General features: G+C 45.1%; 1 long non-coding RNA gene across 1 annotated transcript in view; it reads right to left on the bottom strand.

Moving 5' to 3' along the window:
• Window positions 1-277: 277 nt before the first annotated feature.
• Window positions 278-19141, bottom strand: part of LOC116147209 (uncharacterized) — a 29092-nt gene continuing 10228 nt past the window's right edge. Inside the window, exons 4-9 of the long non-coding RNA XR_010377671.1 lie at window positions 7894-7958; window positions 6759-6877; window positions 5855-5984; window positions 2130-2848; window positions 931-1052; window positions 278-591 (exon numbers count right to left, since the gene is read on the bottom strand). This is a non-coding gene — a long non-coding RNA (uncharacterized LOC116147209). The remainder of the gene's footprint in view (window positions 592-930; window positions 1053-2129; window positions 2849-5854; window positions 5985-6758; window positions 6878-7893; window positions 7959-19141) is intronic.

Genomic DNA, 19141 nt, shown 5'->3' with positions numbered 1-19141 from the left:
CCCTATGGCTCCCAGACCTAAAATATTTACTACCTGGCCCTTCACAGTTGAAGTTGGCTGACCCCATGTTCTAAGTGCCTGAAAACTCTCTGTGAAGTTTCAGTTATCTATTGCTGCATAACTAACCACCCTAAAATTTAGTGGCTTAAAAATCACCACCACCATTATTATCTCTCATGAGTCTGTGTGTTAATTGAGCTCTGCTGGTCGTTCTGTTACGAGCTGAATTTGGGTCCGCTCGCCTGCTGCACAGCAAATCCAGTTGAGAGACATGGGGTTGTGGTGAAGGAAAGTGCAGCGTTTATTGCAGGGCACCAAACAAGGAGAACAGGCAGCTGGGCTCAAAAGACCTTCGCAACGGCTGTCAGGTGAGGGTTTTGAAAGGCAACATTAGGAGTTGCAGGATGCGTGACCGGCTCATGGACCTTCTTCTGGTTGGCTGGTCGTGAGGTCACAGGGTGATGTTTCAGGAATCTCAACCATCCACCTTCTGGTTCCAACCAGTACGGAGTCTACAGGCTTGTGGTCAGCATGTAGTCACCATCCTCCACAGGGGTGGGTTGGGGGGGTGTCTTAGTTTCTGCAGAACAACTCAAAGATATGCATCAGATTGTTATCTGTGTCCCTTCAGGAGGAACTAGAAGTCCTGTGACCCTATTGTTTTCACTTCTCTGATCATTAACTGTTCGAGCTTGCTCTCTGGAACCCAGGGGAAGGCCTAGGAGACTAAAGCTTTTTCTACAAACAAGAAGTGGGGAACTGAAGGGGCTTGTTCTAGGGAGGGCCCTGCAGCATCCTGCTCGGTTTCAGTTCTGCTCCTTGTGATGACAACTGGGACCACAAGCCTGTCCAGTAGGACTCGCTCTCATGGGCTGTGAGCTCAGCTGGCCCTGGACCCGCATGCCCCAGTTTCCCTCCATGTGGCCTCACCATTTAGCTCTTGCTTCTCAGGCCTCAGCCGCTGGATTCCAAGGGGAGTGTTCCACGTGTGCAGATGTAGAACTGCAGGTCAGAACAAACCACAGGTCCTGGGGAAATGGCATGGACTCCACCTGTCAATGGCAGGGGTGGTAAAGAATTCACCACGTATCTTCATTTTAGACATAGGAGAACTTTGGCACAGAAAGGTTAAGTAACTTGCCCACCAACACCCAGCTCATAACACGCCACGCTCACTCACACAAATGTGCACATGCGTACATAGTCACACATTATATATATCTCCACCACACACACCCACAACTCACAGCAATACACACACTTAGAGTCACAGGTCTACATCCTCATACAGACACCAAGTCCTCATGCAAGTTCATACATACACAATTCACATTTGCCCACAAGCATTCACATGTACACACTCCGCTGTCACGGCCACCACCCCCCACCCTCACATATGTAATCACACCTAAGCACATGCATGTACACACATGTGCACGCAGTTTCCTCCCTCTCCACTGACCAGAGTAATTTCCTCCAGTGACTCAGGAGACCTTTTTCTCCCCTCTTTTGCACAGGATATTGTTCTAATGCCAGAAAACCCCGCTGCCTTCCCACCATTGTGCAAAATCTCTCTCCACCTCAGCAGGGCCCATAGGTCCGGGATCCTGGGTCCCCAGCCCCACTTGGAATGGCCACAGACAGGACTTGAGACCAAGGTGCCTCAAGCTGACGTTCGACGTGGAGGAAATCACTGAGACACAGGAAGGCTAAGTTCATTGCCCAGTGTCACACAGCAGAGGCCAGCCACCTGGCAGACACCCTGACCCCCCAGCACTCAGCTGGCTCAGGCCCTGGGGGCTCAGTGGTGCCTGATGAATGAATGAGTTGGAAGCACTTATTCGGTGTTGATTTTTTTTAAAAAAAGACTTCATTCTTGTAGAAGCAGTTTTAAGTTCACAGCATAAATGAGTGGAAGGCATAGGGATTTCCCATGTCTCCTCTGTCCCCGGCTCCCAACACACAGCCTCCCTCATTATCAACATCCCTCACCAGATGGTACACTTGTTGCAACTGACGAACCTACACTGACACATCATTATCACCCAAAGTCCATAGTTTACATTGGGGTTCACCTTTGGGTTGTACATTTTATGGGTTTGGGCAAATACATAATGACATGTACCCACCATTGTAGTGTCATTCAGAGTATTTCCACTGCCCGAAACATCCTCTGTGCTCCACCTATTCACCGGTCACTCCTTCCCCCAGCCCCTGACAACCAATGATCTCTTTACTGTTGCCACAGATGTGCCTTCTCCAGAATGTTATATAGTTGGAATCATACAGGATGTAGCCTTTTCCGATTGGCTTCTTTCCCTTAATAACATGCATTTAAGTTTCCTCCATGTCTTTTCATGACTTGGTAGCTCATTTTTCTTTTTTAGTGCTAAATAATATTCCATCACCTGGATGTACCACAGTTGATTTATCCATTCAGCTGCAGGACATCTTTGTTGCTTCAGTATCGATTTTCATTAGTGGCTGTGGAAAGCAGGCAGAACAGAAATGCTCTTCAGGGCTTATAAGTCAGACACCGAGGATGTCATAGAGGCACGGTGTGAAGAAGAAGTGCCCACCTTTCCTCCTTCATCTGGTCATCCACTGCACTCATCTTCAGCCCTAGCCAGACATTACGGTGACTTGGGGAGATTTTTTAAAAATACTGATTTCTGGGTCCCACCCCGAGAGACTATGATTCAGTTGTTTTGGGCTGGGACCTGAGCACCAGGATTTTTTTAAAGCTCCCCTGGTGGTTGCAGTGTAGACTTGAGAACCACCAGTCCACTAGACTCTGCTGTAGGTAGATGGTGGTTCTGGTGACTCCAGAGTAGAAGGTGAAGGTTGCCTGTTGGGAGTTAAAACAGGTAGGTCTGGTCTGATGGTGCAGGGCTGCACGGTGTGTTCATTTCAACTGAATGTGGAGGCTTCAGGCGGGACACGCTCTCTTCATTTGTCTGCTCTCAAATACCACCTCCTGTTGCCCATTGAGGGCGATTGCACACATTTAGGTACTGGCCTGACACCTGGAGACATTTGGATTTTATGGCCAGTGGGACCTGACTCTGGCCAAGGTGACCAACACGTCCCAGTTTGCCTGGGAGTTTCCAAGTTTTAGCACTGAAAACCCCATGTCCCCAGAACTCCCTTGGTCCTGGGCAAACTGGACAGTTAGTCACCCTGCTTTGGGTCTTCTTATAGGAAAGTGAAGATGGACCCATAAACCCCTCAAAAACACCTGTTCTCAAGCTTAGCTGCACATTGAAATTACCTGGGTAGTGTTAATAACTATTCTTACCAGGCCCCAAGTATTATACCCAAACACACCCCCAAGTTACTATCACACCCCCAGAGATTCTGATGTAATTGATACAGAAATGGCCAAGAAACAGGATTTTTAAAAGCTCCTCAGATGGTTCAAATGTGAAGGCAGGGGCAAAGAGCCCTCAGCAAGGTAAGAATCAGCTCCATCAGATCAACACATTGTACACCTTAAACTTACACAATGATACTTATCAATTCTATTTCAATAGAGCTGGAAAAAATAGAAAAGAGAGAGAGAGAATTAGCTTATGGAGGGAAATGACATTGGACTGAATTCAGACTTGGGGACTTCGGGAAAACAGGCAGAAGATGCAATGTGGTTTGACATCAGAACTTTGATGAAGTCCATTTACCTCTCTGAGCCTCGGTTTCCTCATCTGTAAAGTGGGAGCCTCTCTCTCAACCAAACATGCAAACAAGGTATTTGGCTCAGAACAGAATTAACCCTTATGAATAACAACAGAGGAGCGATATATTGAGTGCTCATTAGGTGCTTGGCTCTGTGCTAAATACTGGAAAGTCTATGATTCGTTTGAGCCGAGGAGGTAGCTAGCGTTCTCATTTCCTCCTCACAGTCGAGAAGTCTGCAGCTGAAGGAAGCAGAAAGATGCTCCCAGTCTGTCAGATTATTTTCATGGAGAGCCAGGCCAAGGAGCAAGTGACCCAGAGAGGTCAGAAACCGACCCTGGGAATCTAAAAAAGTGCAAACTGGCCCTGGATTGTTTTCTCAAAATGAAAATAGCTTTCTTGTTTGCTTTTGATTGTAGAAATAATATACGCTCGCTATAAAAAGTTCAAATAATGCAGAGGCTTATGAGAAAGAAATAAAGATCTTTGGACACCCCTGTGAGCGACCAGGAGTGGGAGCGGAGGGCTGTCTTAAGCAGCTCCCCCACCCTCAGCCTCACCCAGCCCTTAGGACAAAAGCATCAGCTCCCATGACGTCATCTGCCTCGAGGCCTCAGAGCTGGGGACAATGGCAGGATATGGACATCCAACTTAGAATTCGGACATCAGCTCAGTTGGAAAGGGCTTGGCCTGGCGCTGGGACTCGCCTCTGATCAAGGCCTCTGGGATGGACAAGCTTCAGCTTGCGCCCAGAGCCGTCGCCAGAGTGACTGATGATAACGACGTAGACTGAACACTCACATGCACCAGACAGCACTCAGAAGGTGAATTAGCTCATCGAATCCTTGTGATCATCCTGGCAGTTAGGGACTATCATGCCCTGCTTCTAGAGAAGGACCAGGCTCAGAGAGGTAAAGTAACTTGCCTCAAGTCACACAGCTGGCAAGCAGCAGGGCCACGACTGGCACCTGGTTCTGGAACCACGTGCTCTTTGTCACGAGGCTGATGTGGTGCTCACAACAGCCATATGGGGTGGGTGTATTCAGAATTCTCATTATATAGATGAGGAAATCAGGGCTCTGAAAGGCTGAGTGACTTGCCCAGGGTCATCCAGCCAATGAGCAGGAGCACCAGGAAATAAAGTCAGGCTCATCTGTCTTCAGAGTTGCGTTCCCCCAATTCCAGCCCTTGAGAAACCGCCTCCATCATCTTTGCTACCTTATTTATTTGATCTTTTAAATAAGCATACCTTATTTATTTAATCTTTTTTTTCAGTGTTGCTTTTTTCTGTCCCATTCTAAACACATTTGTAAAACTATTGGTTTAATGTGGTTGTTATACATATTCTTCTAATACATTAAACACCTACTAAAGTAAACCATGTATGTCATGTGCTGCACAAAGTGTGCATGTACTCAGCTAAAAAAACACAAGTTTCTCCACCAGACGTGAACTCTGCCATCAAGGAGCTTGCAGGTGAGTGGCGGAGATGGATGGATCTGGCCCAGTGTTACAGATTACACTGTGTCCCCCCAACCCAAATTTATGTTTAAGCCCTAACCCCCCAGTACTCAGAATGTGTCTGTATTTGGAGGAAAGGTTTTAAAGAAATGATTGAGTTAAATTGAGGCCATTAGTGTGGGTCCCTAATCCAGTAAGTCTGGTGTCCTTATAAGGGGAGAGAGAGAGAGAGAGAGACACCAGGGTTGTGTGCACAGAGAAAAGACTGGGTGACGACAAAGTGGGAAACTGGCCATTTGCAAGCCAAGGAGAACCAGCCCTGCTGCACCTCGATCTTGGACTTTCAGCCTCCGGAACTGTGGGAAAACAAATTCCTGTTGTTGAAGCCGCCTGGGTGTGGTGTTTTGTTACAGCAGCCCGAGCTGACTATTACAGATAGGCTCTCAAATCACACAGAATTTGAGATGGTCGGAAGGTGATGTGGAAGGGGGTTGGCGGGGAGGGACTGCAGTGGGAAGTAACTGGGTTCATCTCCTGATTTTAAAATGAAGAATGGCAGAGGATTTAATGTCTCACTCCGGGGTCATAGTCAAGGCTGTAGCCCTGATCCACGTTCTCTGAGCCTCAGTTTCCTCAGTGACAGCCCTGGGCCAACAACAGAACCTCCTTCTTAGGCTTTTTGGGAAATGGGAAGATTAGATGGGTTACTCGGTGTACTTACCAAAGCGACCTTCCCAAGTCTCAGAAGTGACTTCCCAAGCACACTTGGAAGTGAGAGCCACTCTTACCGGTACCATGGCCATCATCACCATCATCATCATCACCATCAACAGGGAAGGAATCTGACTTCTCTGGTGAATGATCCAAAAATCAGAAGAGAAAGCAGGAGAACAGCTCAGATTCCAGTAAGAGTTTCTAGGATGGGACCACTTTTCTTTGTCCCCGGGCCCAGGATCATTTCCCGTGTTTACTTATTCTCTCTCTTTAAAAGGGTTCGCAGCTCATTGCATCTGTAAAGGATGGAGCCGCCTTTGATCTCTTCAATCAGCTCACAGCTTCTCTCTTCCCAAAGGCAGGAGCCACCCTTGGCTTCCTGCCACGAGGCAGTGGGATCTGTCAAACCCTGGCCAGGTGCCATCACTCCTCCATCGGGCTAGGGCAGGGAGGGGAGGGCTGCCAGGCCCCCTGAGGAAGGGGGATTCCAGGTTAACCCACAGTATAGGGGAGAGAGAGCCTTTTCCTTTGCATCCTCTCTTCACTGAGGCTGGTACCTCCTAAGTAGGAGGCAATAAAAGGCAGGCATTTTGTGAGATAACCCAAGGCTGGGAAGGAGACAGACTGAGGTTTGGGGGGATAGGCTGGCAGCACGCAGTGATGCTGCACTCACCTGCATAGTCAGAAGCCTGCCTCCTGGGAGTACCTGCAGCTCAGGCCCTGGAGCTCTTAGCCAGCTGTGGCAGGACATCCCACCCACATGCAGGACTAGCAGATGTGCTGGAGAGTCCAAGCCCCCCAGCTGCCCTCAACCACCTGAGATCAGATCCTGGCTTTCTGATTCATGAGCTGTGTGATCTTCAGCAAGTTACTTAACCCCTCTGAGCCCCAATCAGATATCCCAGCATTACCGTGGTGAACACTCCTTGTCTGAGTCTCCTCGGGCAATGGGCAGGAGTTTCTCTAGGGCACATCCCTGGGGTCCAGAGGTGCTGATGTAGGCAACTTCAGTGTTTTTAATGAGGGTGCTCTGCAGTGATGAAGAGTTTACACTCCCATCGTGTGTGTACTTCTGGAAACACTTTATCAACAAACTCACAATATTCATGTTCTTCAATTTGCTTTTCTCCCCACCTATCATGTATACTGGAGATTTTCCCACCTATCATGTAAATTAGAGACGGGATGGAGCAACCCACCTAGATATGCCTCATTAAAAAAACATTTATTGAATTATAATAGAATTACAGAAAAGTGCACAGCACAATGTATTTTCAGAGTGAAAAACACCTGAGTAATCACTACTTCAATCCAGAACCAGAATGTTACCTTCATCCCAGGAGCCCCTTGCCCCTCTCTTCCCCCAGCCAAAATAAGTTCATAAATAATATGTGCTCTTCTTGTGTGGGTGTGTTTTGATTAATCATGACATTTGTGAGATTTATCCATGTTGGTGCATTGTAGCAACATTTTGACACTGTCTGGGGACATTTTTGGCTGTCAAAACTTGTGGGGGCAAGGGTGCTCCTGACATTTGTGGGCGGGGTCCAGGGATGTCCATACACTTCCCGCAACTCACAAGACGGCATCTCACCACGGAGAATACCCGGCCCCAGATGTCAATAGTGCCCACAGTGAGGAAGCCCGTGTTGGGTTTTATTCTGAGACTGATGAAAGCTGAGAAACCCCCGGCTAGGTGTGTGCTCAGATGAACCAGACACTGCCAAACTAGTTTCCAAAGCGGCTGTGTCCTCGTCCTTGACCGATGCCGCCACCCTTTCCCATCCCATGGGAATATCATTTTACCAGGTCCCACTGATTGACTCTGTATTGTTTCCAATCTTTTGGCTATTTAACCATCATCAGAATGAGAAGTCTTGTGATGGCCAATTTGAGAGATTATCTTATTTGGATACAAACACACACTCTCTCTCTCACACACACTCTTTCTGGAGACTCTGGACAATGGGAACATGCGTAAAATTTAGTTTAAACGTAAATTTCCTTCTCCCCACACCGACCATGTTTAACTTCAAGCTGACTTACAGAAATAGCTCCGGTCATTTTGGCTTCTGCTGCGGATTCACATCTTGTGCGAGTTGACATACGATCTGGAAACATAAACAGGAAACCCCTTGACATGGGAAAATGGGGCAGGTCTCTGCTCCTCAGAGAGCTGGGACTCAGAAAAGCTGAATGCCAGGCCGGGTGGGCCCCGGGGACCCACAACTGACCTTCCTCTCTGCCTGAGAATAGGACTGACCCACTCTGGGAACCGCTCTGGGAAAAAAAAGTTTTTACCATTTTTTTCCCCCTAAATGAACTAATTCATCTGAACTAATTCCACTTCAAAATTAGTATCTGGCATTTCAGTGCCTTTTATCTTTGTCTAAAATTCAAATGATGGGTAATGCTTTGATTTCAAATGCACAGCTTTAAACTTTAAGTGTATAATATGTCTCGATTATTTTTACCGCACCTATTTTTCAAGCTGCTGATTAACAGTTTTATTTTTCAACTTACCTCTAAATGTTATGGGACAATAAAGTCAATAGAACAGAAATTTTATGATGCATATCACTTAAAGGAAGACTAAGCCCAGATTCTGTTCTATCCAGTTACCTATGAATAAGAATTAAATTTAACTCTGAGCTTTCTGGCAGCCAAAGCAAAAAGGGAAACACATCATATAATTTCTTGTTTCCTAGTCAAAGGAAAATGACACATCTTTAGCTGAGAGAATCTTTTTTTTGACCCTAAGTTCTGAAAGAGCAGGATGTGAACATTTTAAATTTATTCTTCCTGTTTGTGTTTCCATCTCTGCTCTTCTTCCTCGCCCCGGATGGGGTGTGGATGCATTGTTGTTCTATCATAAAATGACAGCTGCCAGGTACTGGGCTAAGTGTCTGACACTCAGGCTGCTGTCATTATCCCCATTTCACAGCTAAGGGACCCGAGGCTGAAACGAGTTAAGGAACAAACTCAACTCACACTTAGCAAGTACTGAAGGTGACAGGTGGGCAGGGTGGCCCTCTGAGGAGGTAAATAACTTGTGCAAAGTCTCACAGCTGGGAAGTGGTTCTCAGAGCTGGGTTTCAAACTGGAGAATTGAGATGCTTAAGTATCTTTAGCAGCTACTAAGTGCCAGGCACACACCTTAGTGTGCTTTGTGTAATTGTGAAGGAGTGTAGATCCAAGTTGATTCGGCTCCATTCTGCCTCTTGCTAGTCACATAACTCTCGACACTTACTTAAACCAGTCAGCCTCAGTTTCTTCATCTAAAAAATGGGTAGATAATAGCCCCAGCCTCAGGGAGTGTTGCGGTGACTCGGTGAATTGATGCCTGCGGAGTTTAGCACCAAATCTGGCCGGGAAGATGCCCATTATTGTCAGCTCTCAACACCAAGAATCTTTGATGATAAAGAAAATTTTGTAAAAACGTATGATGGATTACTATTCAGCCTATAGAAAGAAGCAAATCCTGCGATTTCCAGCAACATGGCTGGACATGGAGGACATTGTGCTAAGTGAAATAAGCCAGACCACAGAAAGTCAAATACAGCAAGATCTCACGTATACACGGAATCAGACAGAGTCAAATTCACAGAAGCAGAGAGTGGAATGGCGGTTACCAGGGCCTGGGGGGTGATGGTCAAAGTGTTACTGAACTCAGGTTTGGCTCCTCTCTACTAAAAAGCCAATAATTGCAAGGCAAAAGTCAATAGAAAGGAAAGGTGCTTTAATCAGAAAGGCTGGCAATCTGGGGACAAGGTGGACTCATGCTCTGGGACCAACTCCAAAGATTCTGCTCAGCCATGACAGTTTTTAAAGGGCATAAGAGGGAAAAAAAACTCAGTGAATCATTGAGGCAGGAGATTGGATTCCAAGTCATTCTCCACTGCATGCAGACTGGCTGACTCTCCCTTCAGGTGTTATCTTGCCCCTATAATCTACCTGCAGGATTGCCAGAGGGGCTGCTGGAGGGAGAGAGCTGGTCATTCTTTAACTACTTAATTCTTCATTCTTACTTCTTTTAATCTAGGAAAAGAATTAACAGGTTAGGCAAGCCATGCTGTGCATTCAGGAGAGCGTAAATCAGGGGTTAGGTTACATTGAATGGTGATCTCATTTCTATAAATAGGTTTTTTTTTAAGGTTAGAAGGGAACAGAAATGGGTTAAAAAGAAAGGAGCAAAGAGAGCTGCTTTCATTTCCTCTGTGTCGAACATCATTCCATTTCTATGAGATTAGAGGCAAAGTTCCGGCTCCTGTCATTTCTTCATGCTGACACAGGGCACTGTCTTCTCAGAATGGAAGATGCCGACATGGGTCTGTAGCATCTCTTTGCTGACAATTTTAGTTGCCCACTTACATATACGGGCAGAGCAAGCTACAATTATTTTGATGCCCACAAAGATACAGGTTATTATGAGCAATAATGTTAATCCCATTCTCTTGAGGCCAGTTCTTAGAATTCTGCTGGCCATAGACCAAGTACTGCTCAAGGTGGAGTAGCTTATGTCATATCCGCAGTCTGGTCATTATGCAGTTAGCTTTTTTCCCTCTGGTGGCATTTATAGTCTCTGCAAAACAACTCGGGAATGTGCATCAGATGCTGAGTCTGTGACCCTGTTGCCCTAATCATTAACTGCTCAGTTTTGTACTTGGGTGGGTGGTTGGCAGGGTTCTGCTTGGTTCCAGAAGGGTGCAGCATGTCAGTTATGCAAAATAAAGAAGTTCTGGAGTTCTACCGTATAACACAGGGCCTATACGACTAACAATACTGTTCTATACATGTCAAAATTCACTAAGAGGATTGATCTTGTATTAAGAGCTCTTACCACAAAAGAGAAAACAAAAACCAAAAATAAAAAACAGAGGCGCAGGAGGAAACTTTTGGAGGTGATGAATAAGTGTATGGCGTTGACAGCGATGACAGTTTCACAGGTATAAACTTATCCCCAAACACATCAAGTTGTACACGTCAAACATCTACAGCTTTATATATGCGCGTGTGTATAAAGAATCCTTGGTGAGGCAGGCGGAATGGCCAGCAGTTCTGTGCCCGAGGTGGGGTCAGCCTCCCTTCCTGCTTTTATAAGCCTTTCTTCTCCCCAGCCTGCACCCCACCCTCAGCTCTCTGATTGCCCTGGGGGCTTAGGAGAAACAACCAGGAGAGGGTCTGGAGTTTAATAAACTCCCTTTGGAAATGGCCAGAAGGCCCCAGCTCTGAGCTGCCTGCCATGGTTTTCACTGCAAGTGTCACACTAATACCTTCTGCTTTTATTTATATTACATTTTCCTGTTTACTGAGCCTATTGCTGCACACCCTCATCAGCCCGCTGACTGCCTCACGTCACTTCTCTGGCAGTTCTGTGAAGGGGCAGGAGTCTGCATCTTATAGATGAAGCAAAGGAGGCTCAGAGAGGTTAAGTGACTTCCTCAAGGTCACTCAGGAGAGCAGATACAGAATCCAGCTCTTCTGGTTCCAAATTCAGGGCACTCCTCTACCATATCCTGTTGCAGGCCAGCAGTTAATAAAACCACTTCTGGAAATAGTTAAGGGCCAATGTCAGGGGAAAAAAAAACAACCCACATTTTGAATTGTCCAAGAGGGATTCAAAAAACAACACATGTCAAATCCTCTGTTTTCCTGAATGTGGCTGCTTGGCCCCTGTCGCCTGTTCCTCCAGGCTTGTGTTTCTCTGGCTACCTTCACTCTCCCACCCAGAAGCAAAGCAGCAGGCTGGTTCATTTGTTTATTCATTCATTCATTCACTCACTCACTGTTATGGACTGAATTGTGTTCCCCTCAAAATGCACGTTAGGGGAAAAGGTACAGCTCAAGTGGTAGAGCGCATGCTTAGCACGCACAAGGTCCTGGGTTCAATCCCCAGCACCTCCTCTAAAAAATAAATAAATAAACCTAATTGCCTTCTCCCCCAAAATAAATTTAAAAAAAAATTTTTTAAAGCACATGTTGAAGTTCTAACCCTTGGTACATCAGAACGTGACTGAATTTGGAGATAGGAGCATTAAAGAGCTAATGAAGGTAAAATGAGGTCAGATGGGTGGGCCCTAATCCAGGATGACCGGTGTCCTTACAGGGAGAGAAGATTAGGACTCAGACAACGCGTAAATGGAGAGGTAACCATGTGAGGACACAGGGAGGAGGTGGCCGTCTGCAAGCCCAGGAGAGAGGCCTCAGGAGAAACCAGCCCTGCTGACACCTTGATCTTGGACCTCCAGAACTTTGAGAAAAAACATTGGTTGTTCAAGCCCCTCTGCCACCCCGTCTGCAGTATTTGGTACGGCCGCCCTAGCAGATCAGTGCTCTCACTTTTCCTCCTTCACATCATGATATACATCTCGCCACCTGCAGGCCTTTGCTTAACGGTCACCCAGGGAGGCTTCCTGACCACACTCTTTAAAATTGCAACGCCGCCTCCTCGTGCCTCATAACCACCAGTTCCCTTTTCTGCTTTGTTTTTCTCTGTAGCACTTATCACTATCTGGAAATCTGTAGTTGCTCATTTATGTGTTTATTGCCCCCATCCTGGTATATAAACACTGTGAAGGCAGGGTTTTTTTTTTTGTTTTTTGTTTTTTTTTTTTGGTCTGTTTTGTTTACTGTTGCAGTGCCTGGGTCACAGGACATGTTCCATAAGTGTGTCTTAAATGAATGAGGTATGCAGCCATTCAACCCATCAATGTACCTGAGCTATGACGTAGCGCCAGGCACTGAGCCAGGGACCCAGCTATGCCTGGGGACACAAGGGTCTGTTTCTCACACTGGACTGAGGGATGCTAGACGTCAGGAACCACATCATATTCACTCCTGCAACCTCCGTATCCTTTGGCTTGGCCTGGAGGTGATGCTGGAACAACGCTGGCTGAATGACTGTGTTTTGGGAGAAAGCACCTGACATTCCTGACACCTTGGACACGAGGGGGAATGGTCTCTTTGTGGGGTCATGATGTGGCAGGTATTTTATTACCTGTTTATAACAAGGTAGCAAAATCTGCAAACGTGGGGAAAGAGGAAGTAGTCTCTTTCTCTATTACTTGTTTCAACTGTACCCTCCTGAGTACTTATTACCTGTTTATAACAAAGTAGCAAAATCTGCAAACGTGGGGAAAGAGGAAGTAGTCTCTTTCTCTATTACTTGTTTCAACTGTACCCTCCTGAGTATAAGATAAAGGGTAGATGGTGTGACACGCTTCCAGCAGAAAACTAACAACCCCCCGAACTCCTAGACCCACAGTGACCCACACCTCCCCACCCTCCTGGCTTGCCATACATGGCTTGCAGGACTTTGAGTTGCTATTTTCGATTATATGCATTTACCTTTAATTTTACCCATTTAGATATTTTTTACAAAGGTGGAAGACCAGCATGAATGAGAAAAATCAAGAACATGAAGGCACTTTCTGGGGTGAGAGTGATGTTCTGTATCTCGACAGGGGTTTGGGTTGCACAGCTGAGTGCCTTCGTCAAAAGCCATTGAATGACGTACTTAAGATTGGTGCAAACTACCATTTGGAACTTTATAAACAAATATTGAATTCGAGGGAATGATAATCTTGCTGAAAAGTATTTAGGAGGAAGTGAACTGATAACTGCAACTTCCCTTGAAATGCATCAAAACTCAAGATGGATTAACAGATGGAAAGCGGGATGGATAGATTTGTGATAAAGCACGTAGAGTAAAATATTAAGGGTAGAGTTTATGTGATGAGTGTAAAGCTCTTTACTTCTTGGTATGTTTGGAAATTCTTGTATTAAATTTTGGAGATAAAAATCATGAGCAAAGCACTCTATCCTTTCGTGGGGAGAAGAGTACACGGTTCCTCGGAGTACCATTTTCACAGTAGTTTTCACGGTGTTCCTGGCTTTTTATTTCCTTCTTGAGTAAAAAAATTGCAACACTGCTCCCCTTGGAAACAGACAGAACTGGGACTCCCAATTCATCCCAATCTGTCTCAAATTATAAAGTGGATTGCAGGCATTTTAGAGAGCCTTATCATATTTTTAATATGTATGTATTTTTCTCTCTTGGAATTTGGGGACACGTACCACTTATTCACTCACTCACTCTTTATTTATTTATTCACCCATTCATGTCTCTGTCCTCTTCCTCCCTCCCTTCCTATCTTTCTTTCATTAACTCCTTTAATCACTCATTCAGATAGAATGCCTCACTATTATAATTAATACCAAACAAGTGAAATGAGCAATAATGCTTTTCATATTAATAATAACACATTAAAATCTATAGTCTATGTAGTATCACTTTAACTAATAAAGTTTACTTCTACTTCTTTATCAATGTCACATCTGGATATGCTTGCCAGGTTCAGCAAATAAAAATTCAGAACTCTAGGTAAGTTTGAACTTCAGATGAACAGTGAATACTCTTTTTAGTATAGCTATGTCCCATGCAATATTGGGGGCATATTTATACTAAAAAAATCATTGATTTTCAGAAATTAAAATTTAACTGAGCTTCCTGTATTTTTTTCTGGCAACTCTACACACAGACTCAGCTCGTGTATACCACTTGTAGAGTAGAAACTTGGCAAACATCACTGATTTTTAAGAATCTTTTGGACCAATTTTATATTTAAGGGAAAGTTGCAAAGATAGTAGAGAGAGTTCCAACATATCCTTACCTAGTTCCCCAACGTTAACATTTTACAAAACCGTGGTGCATTTGTCAAAACTAAGACATTCACATTGGCACAGTGATACTCACTAACCTCTAGATTTTATTTGGATTTTACCAAGTTTTCCACTGGATGTCTTTTTTCTGTTCCAGGATCCACTCCGGCATAATGCATTGCATTTAATAACTCTGATTTTCTTTTGAAGTTCCATATTTTCAGAAGTGAGGTTGAGTGTGTTTATCTGCCTTTTTTTATGAAAGGGCAATTTCCTGAGATATTTTTAAATGATTATTTTAAGTTTTCACAGGCTAGCAAAATGTTTGTAGGACAGCTCAGCTAAAGGAACATAATCTGAAGCACAGATTCCTTCTCAATGCTTTTTCATTTTGTTACAATCTGGCTGTGCCAGTGGGAATGCGTTGCATGTGTGACTATCTCCTTGCATCGGAGCTTCAATTATAGTAGTAATAGTATTTACTGAGCAGTTACTATGTGCCAGATACTGTGATATTATGATTATGATCAAATTATGAGCCTCATGAGGACAGAGACAATCCTTTATTCATTTTTGAAACTGCCAACATAGCATCTGGCATATAGTTTGTGCTTTGTAAATATTTACCAAATAAATGAGGTATACAAGTGCTCTCCCAAGTCCACCACCTCCAGTTTAACTGGTTTAAGAGTTTCGATTTTAAATTAGTCAGGCGAGGCTAAGTTATGCTGGGGCAATAAGTGAATCCCTGAAATCTCAGGGGCTTAAGAAAACAAATGTTTTTTTCTCATTCCTGCAACGAGTCTGAATTAGGGGGGAGGGGCAGGGGTGGGGCTCTGCTCCATTCAGTCACTCAGAGACTCTGGCTGACAGATGTTCAGATACCTCCACCTCTGCACTCTTGGTCCCCAAACCAGGGTAAGAGAGAACTGAAGGCTGCATCCTGCTTGTTAAAGACACTGGTGACTTCTGATACAGCTCCTTGATTAGAACTAGTTACATGGCTTCACTGAGCTGCAGAGGGGCCGTGGAAAGTAATCTCTGACCTTCAAAAAAGGAGGAAGTAAAAGGGGACTTGGTGGACACGTGCCATGTGCTTAATCACTTTCCTTTAAGCAGAGCACACTGCTGATATATGGCTAAACAATTCCAAGGTGGAAAGAAATCATCCATTTCTATCCACTTGCCTGAACTCCCAGCAGAGGTTGGCATAAAAATGGTGCATTGTCAGGGCTTGTGGACTGAATAAATACATGAATAAATGAAATGAATGATCATCTCATTTTTTGCCTGGCTTTGGAAAGCACACACTCTGAGTCATATTTAATTCCTTCACTCCCAGGCTGAACCCTTTAAAAGATCCTAATTAGATTCTTAGAAGAAATAATACCCATCAGACACACAAATGACAGGAGGTTGCCTGTGGAGCTGAACTCCAGGCTGAGGAAATGGAAGGAGAGGGCCTGTCCCTCCGGGAACTAGACAGAGATGAGGGGAGAGGCCGTGCCGGTTCACAGCGGGCACCGTGCCCGGTAAGAGTGCCCTTCAAGCATCAGCGCCCTGTTCTCTGCCAGTCTGACAAGGAAGAGGCAACATTTTTATGTGACTGTACTTTGTCTCTGATAAATTAAGCTCCGGAGGGTTCTGGGTTTGTTGACAAGGGAGTTTTACAACCAAAAGGGCTGTTTTATGGGCAATATGGGGAATTTCAGAACCATCTCTGTGCTGCACTTTGGCAAAGCGCCAGCAAGGCTTCCCGGGAAAGCAAAAGATACCTTCTGTACTTGCCTGTTTGTTATTCTCCTGAGTGAATGCGCATGGTTTGTCACAGTATCATAAGGTCCCATGAGGGACCTCAGAATCATTCTAGAACAACCAGCTTAATTTGCAGATGAGGAAATTGGAGCCCAGACAGATTAAATTTAGCAACGTTTGATATCTGTGGCTGGGCAGGCTGTGCACTGCACAACTTAGATGGTGCTGTTCACACAGACCCCATATGAGTGGCGCCTCCTGGAGGTGTGCGGTTTGATTGCCCCACATGCTTCCATTGTGAAAGAAAAATGATCTCCTGTTGCTTTGAGTGAAAAATGTGTATAAATTTCAAGTACCTTGAACTGAGATGATTTAAAGATGACAGATGCTCAAATTTTCAAGAGTGTCATGTTTTTGTTTTCTTTCTAAAAGTCAGTAGTTCATTGCAGCTAAGAGCTCACACTCGGGAATCAAAGGAGAAATCTAATTTGACCATTAACTAGCTGCAACATTAGGCAAATCAATTTACCTCTCTAATATCAGGCTAATTCATTTAGAATAGAATATACTATTATAACATAATATTACAATAATATAATATTATAATATTATTAACATAATATTATCAGTAGGTTGGACAGTGTTACCTACAAATTACCCATTCCACCCTACTTTCTTGCCTACTCTGAATTTTTCCAGGTAGGAGTGGGCTCACCTTAGACTGTGGATCATGGTTGGTCACTAAGCCAATCAATCAGAAATGCTATTCCCTGCTCTCCCAGACTCCTTTGCAAGTAGGAGTATCAGTATGATCCTGTTTTGGCCAATGGGAGTGCTGCTTTCATTTGCAGTAGATTGGATTACACCTGAGCCCCTTCTTTTCCCTTAAGGAGATGATAGGTCTTGGAGGCTGAGTCCAGGCAGGAAGAGAATGCATGAGCCAAGCTCTGAGTCAGAATCCAGAAACGCCCGCTCTCACTCCAGCTGTGCCAGTGGTCCCCTGGTGTGACCCTGGGCCAGTTGCTCTCCCTCTGGGGATCTCGGTTTTCTCATGCAAAGGGAAGGGGGTGGGATGGTGCCTGAGAGGTTACTGATTGATTGATGTGCCCGAGAAGACTCTTCAGGGTTCATGCCAGGCCCACTGCCCATCACTCTTTGAGCTCTCTGAGGGGAGGGTGCCAGTCGGCTCCCTGAGAGTCCAGGACACTCCCTGGACCACACGTCACTAGTGGGAGGGGTTGCTGGGAGGCTGTGGCTGCAGCTCTGCTCTGCCGGCCCCCACCCCTGAGGCTCAGTGGGCTCCAAGATTTATATTCATGAGTTGGGGGGTGGGGATTAAGAAACTCGTTTTATTCTAGAGCTTAAAATAAGTGCTCTAGTCTAACTTTCTAACGGGAAATTTACACTGGTGATTATTAGGTCTGGCTTCAACTATTAATAAAGAAGTGTCTCGATTCCAATCTACTATTCCTTGCAAGTGGCTCCCTAAGGAACTTTAGTGAGGAGGGGGAGGGGAGGGGGAGGGGAGGGGGAGGGGAGGGGAGGCGTAAGGAGCAAGATTCGGGCATTCCTGGATCCCTGGTCTAAACAGCATCTACAAGATGAGTAAAATTTCAACCCAAGCTAACTCCTACTAAACTTCTAAGAACTATTTCATTTTGTGCCATGTCACAGCCAGCTCTGATATTCTAAGATCCTACAATTCTACTACATTGATTAGGATCGACACTGACCCCAAATTCCTATCTTTCCGACGATTTCTGGCTTCCTGAGACCCAAATACCATCGGTGGTTCCAAGCGGACAGCATTGTGTGTGTTGGGGGCGGGGCAGGGGCTACCTTCTCATCCCTCATTTTCCATCAGCCCACCACTCTTTACTATAGGCAGCCAACATTTTATTTTCTTAATCTGATGTGCTATTAAACATTCTCATCTTCAAGTCCTTCCTACCAGAGTCCCAACGCTTCTCCTTGTATAAAAATTCTGGGTGGGGCCACCTCTGCTGAGTAGCGTCTGCAGATTCACACTTCCTAAAGTAGACGAGTAAGTTCCAATCAGAAAGACTACTTTCCTGAGAAAGAAACTGAGTCCTGGATCTGGCTTCCAGCAGCTCTGGGGGTTTAGCTCTGCAACCAGGGACCCCAGGGCAACGTCATGCCTTTGAAAGTGGAACAGGCCATTGTTGAAAACACAGGCAGATGTGGTAAATTGGCCTTATGCAATGTATTCTGGTTCCTTCCCCCTAGGCAGGATTTAAAGGAGGGAAAAAAAGGAAGTAGGCTACTTGACAGAAACTCCTATGAGTGGGACAAGAACTCAGTCAATACCGTTCCTGGCAGTTTACTGTGCCAAGCTCTGTGGTCAGTGCTCAGGAAACAGAGAGGTGCAAAAGGTGCAGTTTTCGCCCTTTGGGGACCTGGTGGCCTAGGGATGATGCAGACACAGACCCCATCTGTATAATGTGATGCTCCTTCCTCACTTGATCTTGGTCACTTTGTCCCAGCAGACCACAGCCTCACCCTGACCCAGCCCGCCCCTCTTCTGTGGTGCTCCAGTCCCAGGCCTTGGGCCTGAATGGCTGGGAAAGCTCTGGTGGCTGGGGAAGAGAGCCAGCAATAGTCCATGGTAAAAGTCTGTGGGCTCTCAAAACTAATTTTTTACTAAAGTTTTTATACAGCCTCAAATTGTTTTACTAAAAAAGAAAAGATTAATATAATGAAAAAGAATACGAAAATGAATATAAAGTTTTTATACAGCCTCAAATTGTTTTACTAAAAAAGAAAAGATTAATATAATGAAAAAGAATACGAAAATGAATATAAAGTTTTTATACAGCCTCAAATTGTTTTACTAAAAAAAAGATTAATATAATGAAAA

The sequence above is a fragment of the Camelus dromedarius genome, chromosome 24 (assembly GCF_036321535.1).
Source record: "Camelus dromedarius isolate mCamDro1 chromosome 24, mCamDro1.pat, whole genome shotgun sequence".
In the NCBI taxonomy this organism is placed as follows: Eukaryota; Metazoa; Chordata; class Mammalia; order Artiodactyla; family Camelidae; genus Camelus; species Camelus dromedarius.
Note: the sequence above shows the minus strand (reverse complement) of the source record. Positions and strands in the feature narration are given on the sequence as shown.